An 8978-nucleotide genomic window follows, 5' to 3' on the forward strand; every position below is an offset into this window, starting at 1 on the left:
CTAAATATTTTAGCCCTTTTAGGTGATGAAGCCATGTCTTTTAGACACTCAATCACATAGCTCACCTAAATATTTTAGCCCTTTTACTATTTAACCCATGGTGTTGCATTGAAGTGGAGTACCTGAGTGAGTGGCTGTTTATGGAATCAGGTGAGTGCTTGCCTCTTTGTTGGGAGTACTGGGCTATTGATTCAGAGAAGGCTTTGGCACTCTGCTGGCAGAGAGATGCGATAACTCCAAATTCTCCCTCTCTAGATAGAAAAAAAGAGATTGTGTGGGGTGCACTGGCTTGTGGTAGCTCAGCTTGTGAGTAAACACCTTTTCTCTTTTGCCTTTGGCTGCAGAAAGCCCTGCAAGACTCTATAGAGTAGACGAATGCAGATGCTGATGTGTGAGGGAGGTCAACTTAGGAGCAAGAGGCGCAATAAATGAAATTGACAATTTTATATCCAGAGTCTTTTTCTCTAGAAATGATGGATTTTGTTAGCTTATATATAACCTGTGCCTTTCCCTGTACTGTGAGAGTTACATCACATGATGGAGTAGCATGTCATTGTACGTATGTTGCCTCCCACAGTCTGCATCTTATGTGTTCATTGCGTATTAGATGGCAAATGATACATATTAAGAGTCTTCTCTTGTTTGGGTTCATCTTTGAATTTGTTCAGAGCAAACTAGGGACTCTTTCCTGAAGAAGCTCATAAAAGCTATAGCATAACTGCTCAGTAATGTTACTGAAGCAAAAGACTGAATTATTGAGGAACAATTAGAAATTTCCTTGAGGGAACAAGCGTACTATTAAGGGACAAGATTTGATGAGAAAAAATGACTTTTACTAGTTCCCAAGAACCGAGCCGACTGCCTTCTAGAAGCGCCTGGAAGGTGTGCTGCCTGCCAAGAGAAACTGGGGAACCAACACACCGGGGCTTTTCTGACTTTATTTCGGTATTCCCTTTTACGTGCTGTGCTGAGCAAAGCTGGGAGGACTGGCAGAGCTGCTGCGGAAACACGTGCACGCAGTTTTCCTCTCCTATAAAAATAAATTGCAGTTCCAGCAGAAGGGATTTCAGAGGCTACTGTGTGTGGTTTGTTTTTACAGAAAATCTTACATTAAACTAGAAAAAAAAAGATAGAAAAGGTATTTAAATAAGGAACGTTAAAACAGTGGAGCTAAAAGGGAAAAAAAAAAAAAGCCAGTGTTACAGAAACCAATGGTACTGATGTTTGTTTCTTTGGGGGGTTTTGGCACTAAACAAATTTCTCTTTCTGCCCTGTAAAGCAGATGCTGAAGCTGTAACTAAAATTCAGACAACTTTTCCCCCACAGTGGACAGAGCCCTGCTTTCTTAGTACAAAGTTTCTTCTACAGTTTACAAGTCTTCCTGTGTTCTGTATCTTAAAAGTTAAGGACTAGTTTGGAGGCAGTTCCTCTAATAGCTTGCCTTTACTGAGCATCTGCAGATCAGAGGTAAGAAAGAACCATATTTAGGCAAAATACAGAGCCAAAAGGAAAGTGCCACGTTTTTTTTTTCTTCTTTTTTTTTTTTTTTTTTTTTCTGTGGCAGAGCCTCTCTCCATGCTAACAAATATGTTTCTGAGCCTACTTTCAGTAAATGAAAGGTGAAGACGACAAAGATGCCTACTTGTTAGGGGAGTGGTGGGATATCTGAGGTATAATCTCAGTTATTCCACTGGCCTGTGCCCAGTAACCATACCTGGGGTAGTTTATGAAATGGGAAGAAAGGGTCTCCCTTTGGTGCACTTTGGGATCTACAGATAAGAAACGCTTCATAACAGGAAAATGGTATTGTTAGATGTTGTTAGAAGTTTGGGCAGATGCCAACTGAACTACTAATACAATGACCTCTTTTTCCAGACACACTGACAGCTGGGTGCATGTTTGGTATTACAGGTATGCCCTTAATTAAGGGATAGGAAGCTCCTACGTGGAGTTGGTATTAACTATCAATGTGGTGATTTGACACCTTGACTCAAGGGAAGGTGAAAGATAGTGTGAAAAAAGGGGTAATGAGTGTTTTGAAGGGTTTCTCTTCCAGCCTACAGAGCTGATGAAGCTAGTCTGACTGGACAGTACGCGCTAGGACAGGTCGTAAAATGTGTTGTGTTTCCAAAGCAGATTACATGTCTGATCATGCCAGGATTTTTCCTGTTGTGGCCAGATGCTAGTCTGTGAGGAAGTCAGTCAGCATTATGCTGAAAGTGATCATCTGCTGTTGGCACGTGAAATAAGAGAGCTGCTGTCGGAGATGTTATCCAAAATAGCATCAATAGCTTGATATGAAACTGAGCTTGCTTTTTATGCTGTGCTATGTTATGTTAATCCCAGTAATATTTTTTTTTTACGCTGCTGATACCAGTACTGCTTTCTGTTAGTAACTAGGCTACTTTCTGCACAGTTGTGTCTTGTTTGTATAGCACCATGGGGATGTCTTTGATAAGGAGTGAGCCCAAAGCAGTTCATGGGCTCTAAGGTGATGGAGGATTTTCCATAGATGATTTTTTTGGAGATTGCTTCAAGGTCTCAATCGCTGTTTCTGTACCAGTGCTACAGAATCTTGCCATGAAACCATAAAAGATAACTGCACTTAAATGAAAAGAGTGGTTTCAGATGAATTGGAATAATCTCTCATATTCCTGTGATGTGCTGTCGTTTCCAACTCCTGGTCTTTTGTAGCTGAGGTCTTAGTTTTTTGTAAGTGGTTACCTAGGATTTTGTAGTCTGGTGAAGTACTGGGATGAGTATTAATGGGCTTTCTGGACATCCTAATTTCCATTGTGTTGACTAGAAGGCTATAAATATACAACTTAAGAAATTGTGAGCACTTTGATATAAATTGCTTAGAGATCTGATATCCCTTTTGTCTGCCAGTTACTGATGGGATCCCACAAGCACATTGCAGGTTTCTACCCCAGCTCTCAGGAGGTTCTTGCTGATGCTGCATCATAGTATTGCTGCCTTCACCTCAGTCTTGCTGGGCCTCAGCATTTATAAAAAGCACCTAAGTAAACCCTCCTTTACATCAAAAGCTGTTGTGGGAAGGGATGCTCACAAGAGCACATGACGTGCTATGATAATATATGATAATATGGCAATTGACAGAGCTGTTTGCATACCTAGGGCAGATGATCAGGCTTATGGAGCCTCATTCCTTTCTCTCTTAAGACTTGATCCACAGGTCTTTGCAATCCTTCTGGATTTGCCTTAATGCAACTCCCGTCGTAGCATAGTGCTTAAGATGAGGGAAAAACCAGCCTGTGGCAACTGGGGATGGGCAGGAGAGGATGATGATGATGTATCACCCTTCTAGTCTTCCTATAGCTCCTGCTACCACTGTTGACATCAGTTATACCACTTCCACTGCAATGAGCAACTGCAACTACCAGGTAGGTGACCCTGCTCCCAGCCAGACAACATTGTGAACGTTAGTGGAGAAATGTCTCTGCTGGAATTCTTAACAACTTTTCTGAAGTTTTGAGAAACTGTATGTTTTGTCATTTCTGGGTATTTTTTTGGTATCGTTCTTTGGCTCTGAGAGGAACTAAAAATGAAGTGGTGATATTCCTTTTGTGCACGTATTACATGTACATGCGTTATAATAGTGTGGCTTCCTTGAGAATATATGGCATGTAAAACTGCATTGCGTGTCTGTTCCCCTCCCTGGCATAGGAATCATTTTCAGTAAAATACAAGAGAGACATTTCGAAGATAGTTGTGTTGCTTTCCCCTTCCACCTGTGTTGCAGCCTACTTATTCCTACCCTTTATTTTCATTGCTTCTATTTTTAGCTTACAGATCTATCCTGGATCATGCTGACGAAACTGATGTAGGAATTGGGCCACCTAGGTGACAGTTAGACCTATATTTAGAAAATTCTTCTAATAACTCTGATGCCCCATTGAATACCACTTTCCTTAAAGTGATACTTATTTAAAGATTAGACTATTAATGAGTATCGAGAATTGACATCCCTACTGCAATTAAAATAATTGCTTAATTAAGAGTATAATTTAATGATTACTAACAACATTTGTAACCATACAATGCAAAATAAGATTTGTTTGCATCTCAATTGGTATAGGCCTAGACCTAAGTTCTGGACTTGAATACATGTTAAGTATCAAAACATTTTTTTTCTAAAAATTATAACCAAATAGAGTAAGGGTCAAAGAAAGATTTAAGATTACTTGACTGGGCCATGGGTGTGTATCGCAATGAAACAAAATCTTCAGCCCCTGCTAACTTCATATTCTCATCTAAAATTAAAGGAAATATAAAGATGAATGAGCTGAGCAGTCATCTTCACTAAGACTTTGGAACTGGATCTGTTGCATATTGCTCTAGAAGAATTTAGCAGTGAGGCATTTTTTAATGTCAGAAAACTTTTGATGCTTTGGCCATCGTGCCATGGATTTTTTTCAATGTATACTACATGAAATCTTCTTAGCTGCACGTTCTCCTTGATATAACTAAGCAGAACAGCTGGAATAGAAGCATAATATCAAAGCAGCAGGTTGCTCTTCTAAACAAATCTGGATTTTAAACATTTTTTGGCTTCTCTGCAGCAGGCTCTTTTCTGTTTCATGCTATTTTGTCCTGTTTAATCATGCTGTCATTTACTTACTATCATGTAGGTGTAAATTTTTGTGGAGCTGTTGCATTGTGAGAACAGTTTTGTAATGCTTGCGCAAACCATAAGAATTGACATCATGTGAGGTCTTTAGCTTGCTAGTACTGAAGCGTGAACATCTTTTCTCTTTCACTGAGGATGTGATGTCACTGTCAGTCCCAATCATCATCTTGAAGGTGACCCTTCCTTTGGTGTCTGCCACTCCTTTCTCACTAAACTACTTTAAGCTGGATGTCTTTGGGGAGCTGTGCAAACCTATTAGGGCTTCCCTTTTTATGCAAAGGAAGGGCATGAAGAGGGGCTGCTGTAATTTTTTTGCAAGATTATATAATTTTATCCTAAAATCAAAGTCCACCACAGATGAAAGATTTTATTAGTGATTTTTGATAACATACTGATTCAAAAAGAGCCTAGAAAAAAGAAGGTATCCTCTATTAAAATAAATTTGCGAGTAACTGTATGTAGGCTGTATGGTAATCTTTGGGATTGTGTTCATTTCTGTTCTGAGCATTCCCTTGAAGACTAAAGGGGAGACCGATTAAGGAGACATAGTGAAAATACCAGAGTTGTTTTTGATCATTCAGTAGGTGGCAGCTTTCCCTGAAGCTGGCACTGAACCAGTTCCACAGTATGATATCATATTTTGGCCAAGGTCTGGTTTTTTGAAATTACCTCTGATTGCTTGGATTAACTTTATATAGGGATTCAGATGGGTATTCTTTTACACGGGCCATTTTTAGCTGACCTTCAAGGAACCCCTTCATAAAGTCTGTCCTTATCACACACTTGATTAGCTACACATAATTGTGAAACTATAGAAGTGAACAATCCCATTTTAAAAAATGGGAAGAGAGGAGGGAGGAAATATAGGGCAAGGAGAAAAAAGGCAGAACCACAGAATGTTTAGAACAGAACCACTAGGCATGTTTAGTTTGGAGAAGAGGAGGCTGAGGGGGGACCTGATTGCCCTCTCCAACTCCCTGAAAGGAGGGTGTAGAGAGGCAGGGGTTGGCCTCTTCTCCCAAAGGACGAACGACAAGACCAGAGGAAATGGTCTGAAGTTGCGGCAGGGGAGGTTTCAATTAGATATTAGAAAGAACTACTTTACTGAGAGGGTGGTCAGGCTATGGAACAGCCTGCCCAGGGAGGGGGTGGAGTCACCATCCCTGGAGGGATTTAAGAAACGTATAGACATGGCTCTTCAGGGCATGCTCTAGTGCCCAAGGTTATTGGTTTATGGTGAGGTGTTGAGTGTGGGGTTTAGTTGGTGGGTGCGGGGTTTTTGGTGGGCGTTTGGTGTGGTGGTTTTTTTTTTTTTTTTTGGTGGTTGGACTTGATGATCTCAGAGGTCCCTTCCAACCACTAAGATTCTGTGATTCTGTAATTCCCCAAATCTAGCATTTTCCCCACTGTACATTTTGGTCCTTGGGGGAAAAACAAGGATTCAGACCCAAGAGGGCCTCAACTTTGCAGTGCCTGAAGCAGAGTAGGAGTTGGTGTGAGAATCCTTCTCATCTGATTGCTGCGACTCAACAGCAGCTGGAAAGAAACAGTCTAGTGCCCAGAATGCCCATTGAGAGGAGTGAAGAAGGATAGATATCTGAGGAAAGTTTCCTGGGTTCAGCTTGCCTAAGGAAGTATCAAAATACTGGCTTATTCCTTTGTCTCTACCTCATTCCCACTGTGGCTTCCATGTGTCTATGCCTGTCCTTGCTTGTTGCCTTCTCAGTGATCCCTTAGCTTTCTTTTAATTTGAATGTCAGGCCTTGGTGACTCTTTCTCCAGGATTCTAAAAATGGTGAGCAACGTAGGCTGTTTTGATTATGGTATCCCTTTTCCGTTTTGTAACTCCATGACTTCCACCTTCAAAAATAGTTTCCCCTCACTGGAGCTAATAAAATAAATGCAAGCTGTTGAGTCATTCTGAAAGGACATTGTTGGGAGGGTTTTTTTTGGATGAATCATTTTAATTGGTTTCTTTGAAAATTGCAATTTTTGAGCATTAAAAATTAATTAAGGGAAAGGAGGGAAACACCCTTGTGTGTTGTGTACCTTTATGAGATGATCTGGTATTTGAGAAGTAGAAATAAAAATCATACGGAGTCAGGGAAAATGATGTTTTCTTCATAAAAATGTTCTCAAGTGGAGAGTATAAAGAAAATGCATCAGAATCATCCATAAATTAAAGAACTTATAAAATGGCACAGAGCCTCTCTAAGTGTATCATTGTCTTCTGGGGTAGAGAAATCTGAAGAGCCTGAATCCTCAGCCCACATCTACTGAAGGCAAGAAGCTGTTTTCCATGGTGGAAGGGTAGGGATGAGGGGGAGAGGAAGGAAGGGTCTCAAACGCATAGTCTATATCCCTATTTAGTGTTTCGGAGTTCTTCCAAATATGTCACTGTAAAACACATGTAGTCCAACCAACCCTAGAAGCAGAACAGATTGGATGACCTTGGTCTTCAAATATCCTCACTAGCCAGAAGCTCCTTCAGTCAAAGGCTTGCTTTAAATTTCATGCTTTATTTCATACTTTAAGTATGAAATTTAATGATTCATTGCCTGCACATTTAGAAGAAGTAGATTAAACTCAAACCCTTCCCAAGCATTTGTTGTTATTTGACAGTCTGAGTACTGCTCTTTATATGTGTTTTTAGTTTGTGGGACAGCTTTTCCCCACAGATTTATACACTTACTTTTTTGGACAGAGATTTAATTGTGAGACAGCTGGTCTGATTATAGATCAATTCTTTTAGTTAGCCTGAAAGAGAAGTAAATTGCACTTTCAGCTATTGAATTACATATGGTTTAGTTCAGTGGGGGAAAAATGTGAAGTTTTACATAACCCCAGCTGGCTAATATTTAACAACACTGATTATCAAGTGCCTGGAGGCATAGCTGTTCCTGCATTGTGTGACTTGGAGTTGTTGTTCCCTTTGGTGGGAACTATGAAGTTATGTTCTGTAGCAGGTTACCTCTAAAAGATGAACTATGCTACAAGCTTGCAAGTGCTGAGATTAAGACACTCGTATTTGTCAGAAAGGAAACAGTCTAATTTAGTCCAGGTAACAGTGAGACAGCTTTTGTGCTCTAGGATTAAATGAGGTGTGTGTTGTCATCCCCCCCCCCCCACTTTTAATACTATTTTCATTAGAAGCCAGATGGACCATTCGAAAATCAAGTTTCTTCTTCCTTCCACACCTCTGAGTTGGGTTTTTTAATTTTTCTCTTCCTTTTTCTGATACTCTGCTTTTTTTTTTGGAAATGAAGGAAAAGAGACAGCCTGTAGACAGCGGTAAAAGAGCAAAACCAGGGTTTATTTCCTCTTTTAAGATGGCAGTATTTCAAAACTTTATATAAAATTTTATGAAAGAAACTCTTCACACAGCTCTTTGCTTTGGATTGGTTTTAAATATTATCTATGAATACAAATTGGGTTTGAAGGGTTGTAACAGAAATCTTGTGGTTGCTCTTGTGAAGCAAGTCTGATAGTTCCGTGCCTCTGGGAAACAGATACCAAGCAGTCAATGTCTTTGCCTGGTTTTTTGGGCTCCGTATCTTTCTCTTGTCCACCAGCTGTTCATTTTTCTGTCCTGTTACCAAACAAGAAGGACTAATTTCAGTATAGGTTAAAATATCACATTTGTCACTCTCAGATGTACATGGTATAAAAAATGAGAGGAAGGGAAATAGAATGCAGTTTTTAAAGCATCCTTTTATTTTCCTGGTCCTTTCCAGCCAGCAACCAAGGCTGATTTGCTCCTTGTTGGAAACTGGAGCAATTCCCCTCTGAAGTCTCTTGATACATAAAGCACAGGCATCGACACAGTTCTCTGCTTGGTGCATTTAACCTTCCTGGAGGTGGAGGATGGGCAACTGTCCTAAATGTAAGACTCTTACACTACCACGGCTAAGGTGAGGAAGGCTCTCTTTAGCCTAAGTGAAAGATGCTCGTCCTTGGAAAGCATCCATTCTTCCTAGCAGCCACAAAATCATAGAATCATAGATTTGCCCAGGCCGGAAGGGACCTCCAAGGGTCATCTAGTCCGACCGGAAACTGGAGCAATTCCCCTTAGAAGTCTCTTGACACACAAAGCACAGGCATCGACACAGTTCTCTGCTTGGTGCATTTAACCTTCCTGGAGGTGGAGGATGGGCAACTGTCCTAAATGTAAGACTCTTACACTACCACGACTAAGGTGAGGAAGGCTCTCTTTAGCCTAAGTGAAAGATGCTTGTCCTTGGAAAGCATCCATTCTTCCTAGCAGCCACAAAATCATAGAATCATAGATTTGCCCAGGCCGGAAGGGACCTCCAAGGGTCATCTAGTC

This window comes from Calidris pugnax, unplaced genomic scaffold, assembly GCF_001431845.1.
Source record: "Calidris pugnax isolate Ruff unplaced genomic scaffold, ASM143184v1 scaffold189, whole genome shotgun sequence".
Lineage (NCBI taxonomy): Eukaryota > Metazoa > Chordata > Aves > Charadriiformes > Scolopacidae > Calidris > Calidris pugnax.